This window comes from Semicossyphus pulcher, unplaced genomic scaffold, assembly GCF_022749685.1.
Source record: "Semicossyphus pulcher isolate SPU_LCO1_2020_fin unplaced genomic scaffold, fSemPul1.0.p SCAF_26, whole genome shotgun sequence".
NCBI lineage: Eukaryota > Metazoa > Chordata > Actinopteri > Labriformes > Labridae > Semicossyphus > Semicossyphus pulcher.
Window position 1 is genome coordinate 2,685,484 of NW_027211700.1, and position 21,353 is coordinate 2,706,836.

The following is a 21,353-nucleotide window of genomic DNA, read 5'->3' on the forward strand; positions in this document are numbered from 1 at the left end:
GTCTCTGTAGCTCTGTTCTCTAGTAGTGATAACTGTACGTTTGGAGAATTTACATAAACCCAAGTGTTTCAATTATTGTTATCATCTATTGGAAACCCAAATTGAGCTAGCTTTCTAGCTTTGTATTCAAGCGCTTTATGCACATAATAGTAAACATTTGAAAAGTATAAGAATTGATACAAATTATTATTATTATTATTATTAAGTATTGTAATGAAATTTTAAATGTAAATTTACCTGATATTGGGTTGGGATTCGGGGTGGATTGCTTAGAAATTAATTACTGAAATTCTGCAATTAATTCTGCATTCAACCACACTTCTGAAAAGCTACAGGGCAGCGCTATTTCGGCTCTCTACACCTAGCTTTATTATTGTTAGCATACGATTTTAGGCGGCCGCAGGTGATAACTGACGGCCTTAGGTATTTAGTTTGGACCGTCTTTCATCCCGTCTCTGCTTAAGACTTGTGAGGGCAACATATGACTGGAGCTTCTTTGTTTTAAGCACGTCGCACACTAACTTCCTGCTGGGTAAACTCTCTGGACCTTGCATTCCTTCCTTGCTGCTGGACTGTGACTCCTTCAGGCTTCAGCGGCTCCTCTCTTCTCTTTGTTTGACTTTGTAGCTTTTAATTTTCATCCCTTCACACTTTCACCCCCCCTCCCGCTCCCCATCGCTCCATCAACCGCCTTCCATCAGGACACATGCGGCTCTGGCTTATCCAGCCGTGACATTGACCTCTCATCTTCGTATTGACCCGCTGTTTCCCATGACCTCTGACCTCTCGGGGTCAAGCCTGCAGCCGTCTGGACCTCCACCTCCTCCTCCACCTGGCCCCTATCTCCACCCTTCAGATGGCCCAGATGGATTACTCTCCGCTCAGGATGTCTACGAGATTACACTGTTGACTCAACAGAGAGGATCCATGTTTAACCCTTCGAGCTCTGTCACTGCAAACAGGAGTGTTTCTGCTTATTGTGACATCATTTCAAAGACTTCATATCCCTAGAAACCGAAACAAGTCTGAATAAATGAACAAATAATTTCTTAACACTCCAGAAATTATTTGAACTCTTTACATTCTTTAGTTTCTTAGATTTTGATTCACCTGCAGTAGAGAAACAGGTCCTACGTTGACATTTCTGCTTATTGTGATGTCATTTCCTGTAGTATCTACACATATTTCATAACCCTTAAATCTGAACTGATCTTAAAGGTTTTCTAATTTAGGTACATTTTGTTTCAGCTATTATGTTTTTTTAAAACGGGATTATGCAACCAATTATCTCCTGGAGCTAGATCGCTGCCACGATTTATTATTTATTTACGCCATAAGTAACATAAACAAATTACATCATCAACAAATAACAAACATGCCACCAAAGCTGGAAACCTGAGCTTCCTGTTGCTAAAACAATGAATGCTTAAGCTCTTACAGTTTTTACTTTATATCCTTTTTAACAGGATCATGTAAAAAACAATCTCCTGAAGCCATTTTGCAGCACGTCGATTCCCCGTCTTAACACAGGTAGCTTAATGTAATGATGTCATCAGCAAAGATGCAGTATGAAAGGCCGAAGTCTCAGCTGTAAGCTGCAGAAATAATGAAGGCTCTAGCTATTATAGTTTTTATTCTAGAACAGTTTTAACAGGAGGTCCTTTTTTAAAAGCTAAACTGCCCTGTATCACTCTGTTTCCCAGAGTAGCACTTTACAGATGGCGGAGGGAACTTTCTCTGCCTGTCTCTCTTCTCTTGCTCTCTCTGTGTGTCTGTCGCTCTGTGAACTCGCTGCTCTCATTCCTCCGCCTGGTTGTAATACAAAGTGTCCCGATAGTTTGCTGGGGAGAATCTGGGTCAGTGTGGGGAGCCTGAGATAGCAGAGGCACGAGGCTGACTCGCTGCACAAAAACGTCATACACCGACGGGGAGAAAACAAAACGGCTCTGATGCTCTAAAAACGGCAATTTCCACATACCGAGCGTACCTGAGGGATGTAAACGCTGGAGCTAAATCACTGTGTGTAATGGAGGGATCAGTATTTTGAATTCTGTAACTACAAGGACGACCACAGTGAATGTTCTGACTGCTCCTGCGTTATTTGAATAAATGGGTCTGTTATGTAAGGATAGGAACACGAAAGCCTCAAACATGTTTTAAACACATTTGTGTTGTAATAATTGTGCAGTTTATTTAAAACAGCAGAACCTGCAGAAACAAGATCATTTCTTTTATTTTATTTGTAAAATAAAAACTCACTATTTTGGATATTAGGCTCCAGTAACTTGAGGCAAAAAAACACTAGAGATGCACGATGTTATCATCACGTTATCGTATCTGCAGATTATGACTTGAACATGACATATCGGCACCAGCAGATATGTCATTTTTCTGCAGATATTTTCCACCGATAAAACACTTTAATTCTGCCTAAATGCTCGATGATTCTCTAAAAAAGATGTTGCATACAAACAAAAATGCCATTTTGTACATAACTTAAGTTTAAGTACTTTTCTTATCTTGCCCAGTGAATGTGCACATTTTAAAAAGCACTGTATTATATTATTCCTGCATCTGCCAGTGTGCAATAAGAGAAGGCATGATATCATTCACTACAGGGGAGACTTGATGTTCTCTGCAATTAGGTGGAAAAAAACATGTGCCTAATATATCGGTATCGAAATTGACTATCGGCAAAAAATCCAATATCGTGCATCCCTAAAATCACCGATATATATTTCAAGGAAGAGTAAAACATTTATGAACACGTATGAAATGCTACAAACTGATTTAGAAAGCAGTAGTTTTAAGTTAGCATGCTGTAAACTTATAAAGAAAATATCCTGCAAAAATGCAGAAAATAACTGAAAGCAGTCTCCTCATTAGAGCTGGTCCTCGGTTCATTTGGGGAAAATTCCCTCTTTGGCTTTAGCTCAATGCTAACGCTAGTTTTAAACAATAAACAATAGAAAAAAATATAAGCTCTAGCTCAGTAAAGAGGAGCAAACACTTACATAATGCACCATGTCTTTGTGTTTTTTTATTTTAAATTAACAATTTTGTAGAAAATACTGACAAATTTAGTACAAGTCAGGGTTTCTATATTTAAATGGGATTTATTCCAACCAAAATATCACAGTATGCAGTTTAAAAACAGTCCTTGGTAGTTGTGTTAAATAACAGACACACATGTGCAGGTGATATTTTGTCTCACTCAGGAGGAAATGATGCAGAAAAAGGTTCACATGAGCTCATTTTATATTTAAAGTCGTTCTGAGAGACGTGCATTTGTTTTGGATTAAATATTACATCACTGATGTCTAGACGGACATCTAATTGTATTATATGGATTTGGATTATGCAGTAACACAATAATCTTGGTGTTTTTGACAGTTAGAGTAAAAAAAAAATCTGATTTTGAAAATATTTTCTTTTTCTTTTTTTCTTTTTCGGTACTTTAATTTAAGTTTGTTTCGTTTTTTTGTGCAAAATGAGGCTTTCTCCTCGGTGGACTTTGGTCCGAGCAGCGTTCCCTGATCCCTGCTGAACTGGGAGCTGCCGGGAGAGAGAGAGAGCGAGGACGGAGAGGGGTGGGCTGTGAGGGAGGAGGGAGGAGGGGAGGCAAGAACAAGAGAGGAAGTGAGTGTGCATTACAGTGTGCCTCTCGGTTGTGGGCATGCCCAGTAGAGTTCGCCTGCAGCCTGTGATCCAGCCTCTAAATTTGAACAGGAGACCGACGAGGTGACTTTGTTGCTGCTCTCGCTCACTCTTACTCTCTCTCTCTCTCTCTTTCTCGCAGTGTTATTTTTCTCCTCCTCTCCCTCAGCAGTGAGTGTGTGGAGAGGATTTTTTTTTGCTGGGGAAGGAGGTGCTGATTTCAGCTGGTGCAGAGTAGAACAAGAAGGGAAGTAAAGAAAAGAAGAAGAAGAGGAAAAATAAGGCAGGAGAGAAGACTTCAAACACATTCCCTCCTCTGCAAACGACTTTTACCTCAGAAATAACGGAGAGAGCAACTTCAAAAGGCAGAGAGGAAGGAGCTGGAGTGTGAAATCTGAGAGGAGGAAGAAGATGAGAGGCTGACCGGCTCTGTGTTTGCTGTGCTGTGCAGGTCAGAAACACCAAACAACTGCTCACTCTTCTCTTTAAAACTCTTGTCTTCTTTCTGCACACACACTCTGCTTTCACATCTGCTTGTAATCTGAATTTTAAAAAATGATCGGGGGTATTTGTGTAACGGGACCGACAGAATGACAGACTGTCAGCACCCTGAGACCGGTGTCACCCACAGCGTGCAGTGAAAGCAGTGAAACTCCAGCTGCTGCTCCCCTCAGGGCTACATGTGGGAACAGTTTAGTTGATCAGCTCAGATGTTCACATGCGTGTTCACACGTGTTGAGGGAGGAAAAACTCCCTGAATGCGGCGGCCACGTGGTTACGAGAAAGGTGGAATCACAGAGACGTACGGCAGTGCTCACGTGCGGGGGGATGATAACGGCGGAGGTAGAGAGAGATGGTTAAATTTGGTGTTTTGTGAATGGGGTTTTGAATGGATGTGTGACTTTCTGTCGTGTGCGCATGCAGACGGATGCAGATCGAATACGCTGCTTTTTTAGTTTTCAGTTTTATATTTTTAATCTCTAAATTTAGTTTTTTATGTTGACAGTGAGGATTATTTTCTTCTTTGATTTCGTGTGTTCTTTTCTTTTCAATTTTTACACATTTTTATATTTAAAAAATCAAACCCAAGTGATGTTTTACTGCCTAATTTATTCCCTTCAGCTGATGCCGCCTCGGCTTTACCTTAAACCACAGATCCCGTATTATTATTGATTTAATCAGAGTGGATTTAAATTTCCCTCCAATAAAATAACTTCTTTGTACAGCAGAGATCAGGTTGTGATTTTATCCAACAAAGACAGAAAGGTTATTATTGATGACTGTTTATTTCACACGTCAGACAGCTCACCTGTCTGCGGCCGTCCTTCGTCCGAGGCAGCCCCCGGGGCCTGTCCCATTAGCTATCCCAGCATGCTTTGCTACTGACAGCCAAGTGTCAGCAGCGGCCTCCCAGGAGACTCGTTGTTGACAGGTTTATTATTCCTGTGGCTGTTAAAGTGGGCCACAGACAGATACTAAAACACTGTGGGGAGAGGAGAGTGGCTTTTTTACTGTTATTGCTGCTACTACTGCTATTGTTATTATTATTATTATAATTATTATTAATAATATCATTAATGTAGTAATGTGTCGTAGGGATTTACTCTTTCATATGTTTTGGATTATTTTCATCCAATAATCTGAGAATACTCCTGAACGTTGGCTGCAATTAGTTTATATTTTAATTATTGCTAAATCTGCCAATTATTTATTTTTGATTAATCAATTAATTGGCTTTTAAATGTCCCATTTTGATTTTCTCAGAGCCCAATGTGACATAAACAAATGACTTATTTTATGGGACTGCATTTCTTAAACATTTAATGTTTTATTTTATAAAAATAAAAAAGTTTGATGCTGTAAATGTTCTATTATTTTAGTATTTTTCTTTTAAAAAGACAACCCTAATGAAGCTGGTCCTGACACACTTAAACTTTAATGAGCTGTAAGCTCTGACTGCTACTTCTTAATGTTAGTTTGCTGACCTACTTTTTACGTCATTCCTCACAGTTATTATTTTTATGGAGAAAACGTCCGTGTTACATTCCTGCGTCGTCCTCCTCAGCGATAAGCAGCACTAAGATGTGTTTACAGAAACACTTGATGTTGTCGTCATCTCCAACAGACCAAACAGCAGCTGATCCTCTGCTGCACCTTCAGGCTTCTCTATGGTGACAGTGTTTCCTTCAACATCCAAGTTTCAAACACATTTGATCCTTTGAAACATTTTACAAGTTGTAAAGATGTTAAGACAGGATTAGAGTTCATTTTGACTCTCAGAAGTTCATTAAAGAACTTGTGCTAAATGTAAGGTTACCGTTTTTGTAACATGAAAAACCAGGTTTTCAAAAAGGATCAAAACAGTAGGACAGCTTGTGTCTTTGACTTTACTGTTTTACAAATGTTTAACCTCTAAAACAGTATTTTTTGGTGTTCATCATTCAGCATTTTCACTACACATACAGAACACACACGTTCATAAACTGAAGGTGCACTGACTGCTTTGATCAAAATCCTCATGGGATTTTTTTTACCCTAAAATAATTCAGCTTCTCTTTTTGGTGTCCCTCTTGATGTCGTTTCTGACGAAGTAAAGAAATCACGACTACACATCTGTAATATACACTTTTTTTTATTAGCTGCTAATGTCCTCTGAGCTACAAACTGGGGACAAGTGGTGCATCCAGCTTCTTTACAGCTTGACTCCTCCAGAATAAAAGTCTAAACATTTGAACCAGTCTCTGCTTGGCCTCCTGAATTCACTGATGTGCAGGATATTTGCTGGAGTCCCCCTTTAAAAGCCTCTTCTAACCAGGTTTCATAATTAAAGCAACTAGAATTTAAAAGCCACAGCAGCCTTTTAGCTTTGTAATGTTAGCATCGAATGTACATAATAATAAGCATCTAACAGTAAAATAAATAAGTTTCAATTCATTATTTTTTTCAGTTATATTTTTGGCCTTTTATACCTTTATTTAAAGAGAGAGGAGAGTGGGTAGAGTGGGAAACAGAGGAAGACAGAGAGGGGATGACACGCAGCGAAGGGCAGAGGGTGGGAGTCGAACCTGGGGCCGCCGTATCGAGGGCCGTAGCCTCTGTGTACGGGACGCTAGGTTTAGCCGCTGAGCTAAACCGGCGACCCATAAAGTTTCAATTTAAACTCCAAATGTTTCATTTAAGTTTATTTATAATATCCTGAATTGGGTTGAATTAGGCGGGATCAGGCGATGACATTTATATCAGTCCTGAGAATAATCACATGGCAGCTATTCAGCTTTTTACACCCAGCTTTAGCCTCATTGCAGGCCGAAATGAAGGCTAGCGTTCACCTTGTTTGTCTGTTTTCGACTGTGGTTGTTGAGCATTGGCGAGGGCAGTTTAGCTCTGTGATAATGTAGCACGAGCTAACGCTACAGGAGCATCGTTTATCATTTCATTCACGGCTCTGAAAACAAAAAGCTGCATCTCAGCTAATGTTGCATGTGTATGCTAACTGCTAACTAAAATATAGACAGCAGACTTGGATGACTCAAACGTATAAAGCTGCACGATGCTGATTGACACATGCGCTATTGTTTTCTAAGGAGCCGGGCAGCTGTCAATCAAAATGTGATCAGCCACGCCCTCTTGAGAAATTGTCTAAGAAGCCTGATTAGCTGGTTTTTGAAGCATGTTTTGTAGGAGTCATGAGCACTTATTTCCACTCAGATTTTAGCAGATACTTTACACTTACTCCAAACGTTCGCGCATTAAAGGATCTGTGCTGTCAGCTATCTTTATATATATCTCGGCTGCACTTTCGTCGCTCCATATGGGGCAGCTCAGAAAGCTGTTGGAGTTTCTTTCATCAGAGGGTTCGTTTATTTAACCACCGGGATGACTCCCTTTTCCTGGGAGACCGGGTTCCCATGCGTTCCTCCCTGCATCCCTCCCCTGATGGCCCATCCGAGCCTCCATCGTCCATCACACAGCAGGCGGCCATGTTTTCTGAAAGGGCCGTGAACTTGTTACCTCCCTCAGCCCAGCCTGCCTGAATGTCAAACCCATTTTTCTCTCTTTGTGCTCCCCTTTCTCCGCTCTTCCCCTTCCCAGGATTGAAATAATTGGGCTGCATTCAGTGCGACCAGGTTGCCAGTGCAGCTTTTGAATAGAGATATCAAGTCTGCTGCCCCGATTTCCCTCTGACCTCCCTTTCAGAGCTCCTTCCTCTCCCTCTGCCGGCCTCTCTCTCTCGAGGTCGTGACGGGTCATCATCGTGGCTCCGGCCTCTCAGTACAATGACATGACATCCATGGTACATTATCTACAGTGGGTCAGCTGGCCCGGAGCTCCGTCTATAGCCTATTCTTCCCTGCTCCCTTGTCTCGGTGATCTCTGGATGCAGCCTGCTCGACATGGCACACATTCAAAATGGCAACCTCAAGGGGCTTTTATTCCTCCCGCAGAATTCAATCACTTCTCTCTCTCTCTCTTCTTTTCTGCCTCTCTGCTGAGTTATTCAGAGTTTAATGAGGGAGGGAAGATAAAGGGAAGCTTATGGTTTGCCGGATGATGGAGAGGCTGCCTTTTTGTTTCTGTTGGAGGAGCCACACAGCGAGCGTTCATGTGAAATTAGATTTTTTTTTTTTAAACCAGAGGGGAAGGTGATTGAGATGTCTGAGAAAGAGCCAGGGAGTCTGGAGAAGCTGGGGTCATTAAAGTGTCAAGAGGAGCTGCAGCTCTTCAAATATCCTCGTGCATTTTGGAGACAGAGTCCACGTTAATTTATAACAAGATCGTTTGGCACAGTATGGATGTATAATCTAATCAAACAATACAAAAATAATCTTAATTTTAAGTCGATAATGTGACGAGCTTTGGATGTTTTTCCTCGATATATGATTGAAAAAGCCGATAACACAGCAGAAATATCAACAGCCTGTCAGCCTGGAGTTTTATTGGTTGTTTGAGCTGTCGGTGACGACGCTGGATGTGTTTTGTGAAAGAGAAATAAAAAAGAGTGGGACCGAGGGGCTTTGTAACATGACATTAAAGGTAGTCCAGCTAGCAGCTCCTCTAACCAGACATCCTGAGTCAGCCAAAGAGCCTTAAAGAGACACGGATGTTTAACCTGAGACTGCTTTATTTAGTCTTCTTACTGGTTATCGACCCGGTCTATTTGTTTTGTTCAGGAGGAGACCTTTGTGGATAATTCGGCTAAAGTTAAAAATCTCAGTTGACACTAAAGTATAAACTAAATGCACTCGTAGAAACGAGCTGAGCTAATGTATGCTGCAGCCCGGCCTCGCAGTCCCCCCGAACGTCCTGTGTTTGTTCAAGAGCATCTGTGAGACTTTTTCTAAACTGCTTTATTATGTGTTTTTACTTGTTTTAATTACCGGGTCAGTTTGTACTGAAGATAACGAACAGGGACACTGAAGAAATCTAAAACTAGACACTAGCTGAGCCCACGTGAGCAGCAGCTCTGCTCGCAGATACCCCACGCCTCTTACGCCGTACAGCGTCAGAAAGATTTTAAACTGCAAAAGCTTTATTCATTGTTTTTTTAAGAATATGTTTGAGAGGACAGTGGATACTGTTGGAAACGAGGGAGGAGAGTGGGGATGACACGCAGCAAAGGGCGAGGACTGTGGCCTCTGTATGTGGGCGCCGATTGCACCGCTGAGCTAAACTGGCGCCCGTTTTTACTGGTTTTAACTAGCTGGTCTGTTTGTTTTGAAGAGGAGGAGACCTCTGCAGATAATTTGGCTAAACAAAATGCACTCCTAGACACAAGCTGAGCTAATGCATGCTGCAGTTCAGCACACAGCCTCTCCTGTGGTCCTGTGTATCTGTGAGGCTCTTGTTTTAAACATGACATTACTTTATGCGCTATTGTTGCTGGTTTTAATTACCAGGTCAGTTTGTATTGAAGAGGAAAATGAATGAACACTAAAGGAACCCCTTATGTCAGCTCAGCCCGGAGCATCTGAAAGAGACAGATATTTAACGTTTGACTGCTTTATTTATAAATTGTAGTTGTTTTTTTATTCTGTTGATAACGTGGCTCCCAGTAGAAACCTTTCCTAACTGGAACACTGAGCTAACGTTGTTAGCAGCTTGCAGCCTCTTCTGCCGTCCTTTCCAGAGCCACTGAGAGACTCTGATTTTTAAGGTGAAATAGTTTTTTAGGTGTTTTCAATTAAAATTAAAAAATGTCAGTTGTTAATAAACTTTATTGTTAAGTTTAACTAGTGAACCCTCTGGTAACAAAATGAGCTCCTGAGGCTCTTTTTAAATGTAAACCCTTATTCTTATTTTAAACATAAAAGTGTTTGTTCGCTGTTACTGCTTTTAATTACCACGTTTGTATTAAAGAGGAAAAAGAAGAAACACTAAAGGAATCCTAACCTCGAAACAAGCTGAGCTAATGTTAGCGTCAGCTCGGCTCGCAGGAACCTGAGACACGCTTTGCCCGTCAAAGAAACTGATCTTTAACGTGAAACTGTTCATTTATTGTTTAATATTTTTAACGTTTTACTGGGGCTTGTTTGGAGAAGAGGAGACCTCTGCTGATAGAACGGCTCCTGGTAGAAACCTTGTGACAGTAAGAACAGAAGAGCTAATGTTAGCGACAGCTCGACTCACAGGTAGCCCAGACGCGCTTTGTCTGCAAAAGAGTGTCTGGAAAAAAAGATTTTTAACTTGAAAATACTTAATTTATTATTTATTTTAATTACTTGGTCTTGTGTTTTGGAGAGGGAGAAACCTTGTGACAGGTAGCACTGACGGATCCTAACAGGAAACCTGAGCTAACGTCGTTAGCAACTTGCAGCCCCTTCTCGCGTCCCTTCCAGAGCCACTGAGAGACTCTGATCTTTAACAGTAAAACTTCATTCAGTGTTTATTTATGTATTTTAATTATCTTATAATAAAAAAATACAGCCTTAAACAGGTTTCTAATTTCGATATTGATTCCTATAAAAACAAAATAGTGCTAATATTACTCGCCCTCGTCCAGCCCTAATCAAACATAATTCCCTGATTTATCCACAGGAATTAAATAGTTATGTGCCGTTCATAATTGTAATGACTGCACAGGATTATCCCCTTACATAAGTGGGGGTGGGCGGTGTGGAGACAGAGTGGGAGGGCATCAGACCGGGCAGGAGGAAGCCGCCTCGCTGACGCTGGATGACGGGGCTGTTATTGCGGGTTCATCGGCGGGTCAGAGTCCGTACTATGTGTCAGCTGTGAGAGAGTGTGTTTGGTTTACTGGCTGCACACGCGTCAGCAGGGACGCAACGTTTCTCTGTCTGACATCAGAAATGACACAAAGAGTGGAGAGGTAGAAGAGTGCAGCTGGAGTCCACACACACACACACACACACACACACACACACACACACACACACACACACACAGTCACTGAGGTCAGCACTGGTCTGTCTCTCTGGAGCTGTTTGTTACTTTCCCCCGGAGCGGTTGTACCAGACAGCTGCTGTGGACGCGCAGTTCCTAGAAAAACATGTTCACAGTGTATGCGGCAGGTTTTTTAGGGACAAATCAGAATCACTCGATCATTCCCCAGGACGTATGAAATCGTATTATTTTGCAGCCGTACTACATATAATATCATGAAAGATTCATGCTGCTAAAGATCTTTTTTCTCTGATCTTTTCATGCATTAAATCTCTCTTTCACGTGCTGCAGGGGAACGTTTACAGGTCTGTTAGACCCAATAGGAGCCCTTACCTGACATTGTTTTCTTGCAGTTACAACAGGTCAGACTACAAACATGTTATGTAATGTTAGCCTCTCTGACAAATCGGTAAACAAACCTTTTCTCTCACTGTCAGTGTTCATTTTGGCAGCTATTTTAGATTTAGTCTCCGTCTTTAGTTAGTCCCATCTCGTCTCGTTAGCGAAAACTAAAGCTCGTCAACGTCTCGTCTTCGTCAGGGAAAAAAGGTCGTTTATGAACATTTATAACTATTAATTAACTCACTATGTAAGGTTTCTTAAAAAATATGTCATCTTTGTGATATTTGAATCTTTTATGTTAAAGGAAACAACCAAAATCATCTGCTAAAAATATCACTTAAATTATCTGTAAGTGGGGCGCTGGTGAAGCTCAGTAGGTAGAGCAGCAGGCAACCCTGTATCGGCTGCAGGTATGAGTCTGAATTGCAGCCATTTAGTAGTAGTGCTGTCCAAATTGGACAAAAATGACGTTTGATTATTCCTTAAAAAAAACACACAAATGTTCGAACTATTCGAATGTCTATTTTTGCACAATATGTCAACAAGAGGACATACCAACACGAGAGACAAACTTACTTGCAAAGATAAATTGATTTAAACAGAAACATGCTTTTTAAAAGACCCTACACCTTGAAAAAAATAACAAATTAAGTAGTTAGGTTACGGTAAAACGTCAAACATAGCCTTTAAAAAAAAAATCAACATACCTACACCTGTCTGCTATGCTGGGGGTTAGAATCTCTCTGTCTGGCCGGGCCGGGATTTGAATTCTCCGACATCTATACCGCTTGCCACACGGGTGTTGTTTTAGCTTTCAGCGAGACTAAAGTTAATTATTAATGTATCATGGTGACGTTGTGATGCATTCAAGGATGCTCCGTAACCAAGAGTGCGCGTGAGGACATACGAGAACTTGCGAGCTCGCAAACAGCCGCGGTAGTGCTGATTTTTTTGTCACAAGGAATATTAATTTTAATATCCTAATATCCGTTTTTTATTACAATTCGATTATATATTCGACTTTAGAATATTCGTTGACAGCCCTGTTTGGTAGACTATGATATATAACACAACACAAACAGGTTATTATTTTAACTGAAATATCAAAATTATAATTGCTATGTTTTTTTTACTGCTTATACAAAATACTTGCTAATGTCTGACAGTCGATTTTTTTTCAATTTTTTTCAAAATGAATACCGACAATGTCACTTACTTGAGTTTTGTTGGTTGATTGGCGGTCTGTAGCTGAGGTTGCAGCAGGGCGAATGAGTGGATGAATGAGCTGTGAGCGCATGCAACAAAAGCGAACGGAAAGACGTGCGATACACTCCAAACCCGCAGCATAGAGTATGCAAATCAACATAAACTTCAATATTCAAACTCAAAATCAAAAACGTGTCTTAGCACATATCTGACGAGCCTGTTGTGTAAAGATAATTTGTTCTCAGCGTTCTCCTGTCACACACCTGGGTCTCCTTCTAATGAGGACGCACGTTAATTGCGTCATCTTAGCTCGACTGACTCTTGAAGTAAAAATGGCTCCTACACCAGTTTTAAAAAGTCGCCACATTTTGGTCCTTTTAGTCAGAACGTTTTCTCTCTTTAAACTAAATCAGTTGACCTTCTGCAGGTATCAGACTTTGGTATCAAGGTTGTAGCAACTGTTTGAATCTGTAAAGCACCATTTCACTCTCTTAACACGTGTACTTGTGTGATATCTGGACTCCTTACCTTGGATAATCTGGCCTCGACTCTCCCACCGATTCTTTCACATTTCTCTCTCATTTGTAGCCACCGATCGTCTCTCCGTCTCTCATGACTACAGTGCATTAAGTTAAATACAGTGTGTCCACCTGTTCTTTTTTTCCGACCAACCCGTTTTGCATGGATGCCGTCACCGCTTTGTCAAGCTGCCGCTTTGGGTCATCGTCACCTGTACGTCTGGGTCGGATTCAAGGGGATCTGCACACGGCAGTTACAGGAATGCATTGCTTGTAGGTAAAGGCGGATTAGACGCACGGTGGAGGGAAAACATCGTGGATTTTAAATGTCTGACAGCCACCGCTAACATTTTACTCCCGCCTCGGAAACAAAACGCGCGTGTCGTCAGAGTTTTTATTATCTATTTTAAGCTCCTCAACGTCTCGTCTTCGTCATGGAAAAAAGGTCGTTGACGAACAATAATTGTCCGAATTTTTGTTAACGAAAATTCACACTGCTCACTGTGTAAGGTTTCCTTAAAATATGTACAATCTTTGTGAAATTTTAATCTGATTATTTCAGGGATACAACCAAAATCATATGCGGAAAAATTTGCAGCCATTTGGTGAACCAAGAAACAGCATAGACAGGTTATTCTTATTTTTTTACTCCTTATGCAAAGTCCTTCAGGTCTTGCTCGTTTTATTGTAAACAAAGATTAAACGTAGAAGACTTTATGGCCTCAGAAGGATTTCAAAAACCTCCGAGTATAAAAAGTGAATTCTTTATTTGATCTGTCTGCAGGTGGTTTCAGGTGACATGAGGAGAAAACAGACGTATGAAAACGAGCTTTTATTTAAAGATGATTATTCTCAAACTGACCACCGTGTCTCTCCTTCTCCAGCCTCTGAGCCTCTGAGCGGAATACAATGTCTGAATGTGCTCCCACCTCACACTCAGGCTGTGTGTGTGTGTAGAACCGACACCTGCCCTCGCTCCCTCTCTCTCTCTTTCTCTCTCTTTCTCTCCCTTTTCTTTTTTTTTACTCTTCATCTCCACCTTTTTTTTTCAAACCCCGGCGTTCCCTCTCAGCGGGGGTGAGAGTCGCAGGTTGACAGCCGCGCAGCTCTCCTCATTACGCCGCGTCTGAGCCTGCAGAGATTTATAGAGATGATAAAAGCAGTCTGGAGGGCAATAATGACCACGGGCTCTGATGCAGGAGGAGGGAGGAGGAGGGAGGAGGAGGGAGGAGGAGGAGGAGGAGAGGGCTCTGTCTGGCCACTCTGATCCCGCTCTAAAGGACTTTGCCTCATGCTGAATGAAACAGCAGAAAAAGTTACAGACTGATTATATTCATTTATTCAAATCTATACGTCCACATATCTTTTTATATCTCGTGTTCCAAATCTCCCGCTGTTCCCGAGCATCCTATTCAACCCCAAGGGAGTCGACCGCATTACGTTCATACACCAAATTACATTCATATTTTCATAAAAATATAAGTTCATCCTCTTATTCTTTTTGTCTACACCGTCTCAGAGCTACTTACTATTAAATAATGCATTTATTTCAAATATCTGGGAGCCAATAAAAGCAGGGAATATGAATAAATGTAGGTTTTTATTTCAAAGGACATTCGTAGTTATTTATAAGAATATAAATGCCGTCTTTTTACCAGAACATGTATGAAACGTTAAATTCAAATGTTGACCTAAAGCCGACCTCAAAAACCCAAATGTTACAAAATATGGAAACAAGTTGTTCAATACGTTCCCCAAAAACCACCTTTCTGGGCTGGGTAGTGAAGTGAAATGTGTGTTTTGTGACTAATATGTCTGAGCTGCAGTGCAGCATATTGCCTCATCAGTCTGATTCTGCTCACTGCTGGAGCTTTAAAAACGGAGGAGCAGGGGAGTGATGAAACTTTAAGGGTAATTCCAGTATTTTGAAACCTGTGCTCTACTCTGCATATTTTAGTTTCTATTTTGGGAAATTTCAGGTCCAAAAAGTTTTGGTATTTCTGCAGAAGATTGCTTCAGCCTGCAGCTGCAAAACAGGCTGTAATAGCTGCAACATAATTCATGCGACTGATCAAAATCTGTCCACTAAAAGTTCTTGTTGTTTCCACTGACAGGCTCAGATTGTTATTCTACGTGTCTGAAGACATTACAGAAAGGATCCCTACAGAGATAGAAGATGATTTCTTTAACCTGAAACAGCTGTTAAATCGCTCTCTTCAAAGCCACCAGACTCCATTTAAAAAAACAGTCATTTTACCTCACAGAACAGGAGTTGCCTGTTTGCAGCTGCTTTGATTAGGTTTTTGTGTGTGTGTGTTTTTCAGTGTTACACAATTTTACTTAACCATTAAGTCACACAATAACTCAAATTAACTTATCGATTGAGGCTGTTGTAGATCAGCCTCTTCTCTTTTCTGCAAGGTAAAATGACTGATTTTGTCAATGGAGTCTGGTTGGTTTGAAGAGACGGATGTAACAGCTGTTTCTGGTTTAAAAAAAATCATCTTCCTCTGTAACGAAAAGGTCTATCTCTGGAGGGACTCTTTCTGTAACGTTGTCACACACTTATTATAACAATCTGAACAGTGGAAACAACGAGACGTACTTTCACGTTGCAGCTGTTAAAGCTCGTTTTACGGCTGCAGGCTGGAGCAATCTACTGGAGCAATACCAAAACTGTTTTACCTATCTGACATTTAGCCTTCAAAACATGTTTAAAAAAATAGGTCATAGGTGTGAAAATACCAGTTTCAAATAAAATGGATTCATGGAAGTTTCTAAAAGTGTCTGTGCTTTCAGTTTGGTGCTCAGCAGACTGAATATAAGAGAGAAGAAGGTGTGAAGTGAAGCAGTTGACGGGTCCTTTTACAGATCAGAGATAATAAGAACATATGGTGTGTTCACTGTTCCTGTCTCTGTCCGTCTCTTATCTTTCATCTCAGTTAAAGATCAAGTTTCTGTCTCTAACTGCCACAATCCACTGCTGCTTCTCACTGCAGGACAGAGACGAGCAGCACAATGTGTTTAACACAGGGGATGTCGTGTAAAAAAAATAGGGCAACTGTAATTATCATTATTTATAGTAGTTTTATACAATTTTTAAAGATATATCAAGGATTTTTTTTTTTATTAGAATTTTAAATTTCTGCAACATTTTCCTAGTTTTAGATCAGCATTGACCTTTAACCTCTTAATAATCCTGTAATGTGCCTGTGTTAGACATGCCCAAAGTAAGTTGAAAGCTGTTCTTGAACCATTTAGAATATATGCGTGATTTTAGCCTGAAAGATTACACTCTGAAGTTATCTCCTAAGGCAGGATCTCCGTTAATGCTACTGGAATTGAGTAACACGAGTTTGAACACAATAAACTAAAATGTTTTTATTTCCACCTTTGCAAACGGTTACCTGTCCATGCTGGGACTTATTAGCTACCAAACACAACCAGACCCGTAGCATGAAGCCGTACCGAGTCCAAGATTAAATTTGATAACAAAACCACAAAGAAAATGATCATTTTTCACTGATTTTTTCAAAGGCAATGTGTCAGTTTTACTTTTAAAAAAAAGGCCATTTTATAGACTTGAAAGAACCTTGGGTAAACATGGTTACATACCAAGAATAAATAGGCAAAGTTCAAAATCCTAAGAGTCCTTGTTTTTGGTTTGCCACCCCAGATCAAGATTTACTATCAGTCTTGCTTACACATCATGTTATAGTGCTTTTTTTTTAACTTTGAATATAAAAAGAGTCAGAACTAGTTGGAGACCCATAATTCATAGTCAAACCCTTTCATTACAAGCTGCTGGTTTCCCTTCAGCCTCTCTCTTCATGTTTACTGTATTTCCTTTAACACCTTACTGTCCCTCCTGTAGCTTTAAGCCCCCCTGTGCAGCCCCCGGAGGTTAGAGAGCGCGCTCAGTTCTTCCTGGGTGTGGCTAGAGCTCTTCACAGACTGTTTCTCCTCCACCACCGCCGCCACCTGCACTCCCCCTCCTCGCCCTGCCTTTACTCCACCCCCCTCCTCCTTCTGTCTGTGCTGAGGGGTTAAAAGAGGACAATGCTGACACAAAGTGCTGCGTCTCGATAAGAGCTGCTTGGTATAAATAAAATCAAACTGCTTTGACCAGAAATGTTTTAACTAAACTGTTAAATTTTTATGGCGCAGATGAGGATCTTTTTATATAAACATTTGTGTAAAAAAGAAAAAAGAAAAGTGCCTTGTTTAAATACAAAATACATCAAAGGAGAGACGTTATTCAACAGTCCATCAATTCATTTTCCATGCCAGGTCCTTTCTATGAGATCACATTGTTGTTGTAAACCTTTCAAATTAAAAGTGATTAATTTGCTCAAAGCAGAAGCTGACCAGACTGTATGAAAAGATGGCCGACATGACAGCTCCCTAAAAGTGAAGCCAAACCCTCTCTATCGCCCCCTGCTGACTGGCTGCAGTATAGCTCATAAAGCCCGCCTCCTCCATGTTAACAGATGGGACATGAATCAAACTATAAAATCAAAATATACACCAATTGAATTTTGCTCAAACATGGTTTCTGACATTATAGTTAGTTCTTATCATGCTGATTTATGTCCAAGTGTTCATTTTTCTCACAAGTTTACTTTTAATTAGTTATTTGATGCTGTAAAAAGGGGGCGTGGCCTCATTATTGACAGCTCTGTTGACAAATGGGGCTCCTGCAGCGTTCTGTTCCCGAGTAGCAGAGTAGAGGAGGAACCAGAGAGGAGACGTAACTAACACAAACACTACAGTCATTGAACTTTCCATAAGCGTGAATATCTGCTTCAGACCGACACAAGAAGCTGCTCTGCTGCAGACTGAGCCCACCTGAGGGCTCCAACACGCCAAGGACACAAGGTGAAGGTGTGTTTAGGGGAGAGGAAGGGGCGGGACGTCGTTGCTGCGGCTCCACCAGCCGATATCCTTTGTAGATATATAGTTTGAGTTTCTAAAATCTGCCAGGGTCTCGACACACTTGTAAATATTTAGTTTCATGTAGTATTCTTGCCACAGGAAGAACATGATGGTTGAAGGGTGAAGTGTAACTAAGGGTAGAACACTGAAGAATACTGAAAGCAAAAGACAGAAGCGCTGAAGTCATGTGACGCCAAACAGAAAGGTGATGATCTCGGATATTGTTTTTCCTGTAGTTTCACTTCGAGTCAAAAACTGTGGATATTATGAGCTTATGTTCGAGGATGTTCAGACGACTCTCAGCCTAAGGAAAGGTAAGACTGGTTTCAAAACTTTAAGACAATGAAGATCCTCTCAGATGACCCTCTGGTTGACATCTGTACATGTATGTAAAAACAAACAGTGGGCGTTGAAAGGTTAACCGAGCGCTGCAGAAATGAGCCGTTTTGCCTGGAATCACTCGCTCCCGTGTCTCCCTCTCTGCCCCCAGTTCCATTTTCTGCTCCATTCATATGGTAATGGGGGTCAGGGGATGAGGGGGTTCTCACGTTCAATGTGAAACTTGGCCTTTTGTGTCTCCGCGGCTCAAGCTGCCGCAGCAGAGGCCAGAGGTGAAATTGAATTCAGCTGAATTCCCCAGTGAGTCTGGCCTTGGGCTGGACCGTGTTAGACCAGACTGGACTGGACTGGCCTCGGTGAAAGGCACGGCTCTCCGTTTGGCCTGAGCTGCTGGGTTTTAGACAATGCTGGCTCGATAACATGAAGCTGAGCCAAAGCTGAGGAGATCCTTGCCATCTCTACGTCATTTAGGTTTGACTGGCGAAAGATTGATGTTGGATGTTTCTGTAAAAGCATGAGCGTTTTTCTTTAATGTTTACCTTCTACATTATCTGGATATTTCAACAAAGTTATGGTTTATGTTTGGAAAAGATTGTGGTAAGGAACAAACACTTGGTTCAGGTCACTGAAGGATCATGGTTACAGTTCAGGAGTTTACATTCGTTAGTTTTGCAGGTATCTGCTCATAAAATGTGACCTGGTAATGGTGCTCGATGAAAAGTTAACAGATCATCCATCCATTATGTCTACCGCTTATCCTGTTCAGGGTCACAGGAGCCTATCCCACCTGTCACTGGGCGAGAGGCTGATCGCCAGTCAATCACAGGGCTCAGGGGATCTCCGGAGTACAAATTGCTCTGAAAGTGGTTTTCATTTCATGGCATTCCATCCAATATCTGTCGAGACCTCATGAAGGGGTTAAACTTACCAAACACTAGAGTTAAAGATGCTATCTCGAAGATTTCAGTTTCGTTCTCTTTGGCGCCCTGCAGGAGGACATTTCCCAGTTTAACCAGACGTCCACGGTCGGCTCCGGTTGTAACTCTTGATTTTCCTGGCTGACGGTCGCTTTCCTTTTCAGACTGTTTGCTTCATCTGAGCGTCGAGTTTGTTTCTTCTTCTTTGGATTTTCACTTCTTGTTGAAGTTGTATCTGTAGTCATCCATCTTTTCTTTGTTTGTTCAGCCATAGTAGATTACTGTTTACTCGCAACACTTGCAGAGAGCGGAGAAGCAGCCGCTTAGCTCCGCCTACCCTCTCTGGCAGACCAACCACTGCTGGCTGATGGAAAACACGTCACTAACTGGGCGCCGCTTGTTATTTATTTTTTACTAATGTCGCCACAGACAGCCAGTCTGTAATACTGCACATGCAAGGGCTTTCATCAGTGGGCCGTAGGCTCAGTCACCATTGTGTTACCTCATTCGGTGAGACTTAACAGACATTTATTTAAATGCAAATCTTTGAGATCATCACTTTAACATCTGGAAACTTTGTTTGTCTGTTTAACGTTTTATGGTAATCTGTCCGTAAATTGTTGAGATACTTCAGCGTGAGGTTGTGGACCAGCCACTGATATTGCCATCCAAACGCTGCTAGCATGCAAAAAACCTCTCTGAGCAAAGTAGTGAAACTTTCTGAAACAGATTGTCCAATAATTATTGATCGATCTCAGATGGATAAAATTATAATATATTTAGAGCCAGGTAACGTTGTGTGATGTTTTCAAAGCTGCCCTGTACGGTTATATGATCAGTGACGTAGACGGTCAGGAGATATTCAGTGCGATTAATCAGCAAATTTTTTTGACGTGTTATTTTTTCTGTTATTAATTAATGTGTAAAAACAGCCCTTATAAAAAGGAAATGCAAAGACAGAAATTTGTGCTGGGCGACGCAAATCAAGCAACGCTAATCATGAGATTTGCGTGTCATGAAAAAAGTTTTTGCATGTGTTGTTTTTCAGACAGACCTGACAGAAACCTTCCTCAGGATGATGGCATTTTGGCCTCATTTTGTCCCAATTATTGCAATTAAATCTCAGCAAACTCTGTGTTTCATAACACTGTAGAACACCAGTTTGAGCTGACGTGTGACCTGTGAAACTGCCACTTAGTGGTCGGAGTCCATCCGAAAAATCCTCGTACCTAGCTGAGCCGAGCTGAGCCTGACCGAGCTAACGGGCACTGGTCAGCCTCAAGCAGCTGGAAAGTCCATCCAGACACAGTTCCTGGAGACGGAGGGGAAACTAACCGAGCTGTTGGACCTCCGGGTGATGAAGACGGTTTTTAATTAAAATACATTTAAACAACTAAGCAGCAAGTTTCACATTTAAAATCACGTACTTATAAAAATCTGCAGACCGTCTGTCAGAGGAAGTTTACACTTTAATTCATGCCTCAAAAGACAAATCACGTTTGATCTCAAGCTAAGCGATCATACAGCCGTAACCAGATACTGAAGGCTGCAGGTAAATACTCCCGAGGTAATTTTGGGAACGACCTCGTTAAGATAGCAAAGATTGTGTTTATGAAAAGGCTCCATTCTGTGTGTGTAACCTTGAGCTGCAGTGTGAGCATTTAACCATTCGCCACCCTCCCTTCAAAACCATATTTGTGTCCTTGGGGCCTTTTCGAAGCATGACTCAGAGCTGAATTAGACACATTTATACAAGATGATTGCAACAAAAACATTGACTCAATAAAACACCTTGTGTTCATGATGAAGGAATCCAGCTGCACAGGAAATCCAAATATATGAAGACAAGATTTCACTGGTTTTTATAAGCAGCAAAGGTTTCAAGCGCTGACTGAGGAACAAATTTCACAAGCAGCTTCTCTACCTCACTGTGCCACATTTTTCCTGTTCAGTGTCCTGTTGCAGGAAAGACAAAAAACGAGGAGCTATTTTTCAAGCTGCTTTCAACATCCACCCACGGCTGTAATTCTGCAAAAAA

General features: G+C 41.2%; 1 long non-coding RNA gene across 1 annotated transcript in view; it reads left to right on the top strand.

Moving 5' to 3' along the window:
• Positions 1–3,732: 3,732 nt before the first annotated feature.
• LOC138604690 (uncharacterized) overlaps positions 3,733–21,353 on the top strand; it is an 88,826-nt gene continuing 71,205 nt past the window's right edge. Inside the window, exon 1 of the long non-coding RNA XR_011309300.1 lies at positions 3,733–4,108. This is a non-coding gene — a long non-coding RNA (uncharacterized lncRNA). The remainder of the gene's footprint in view (positions 4,109–21,353) is intronic.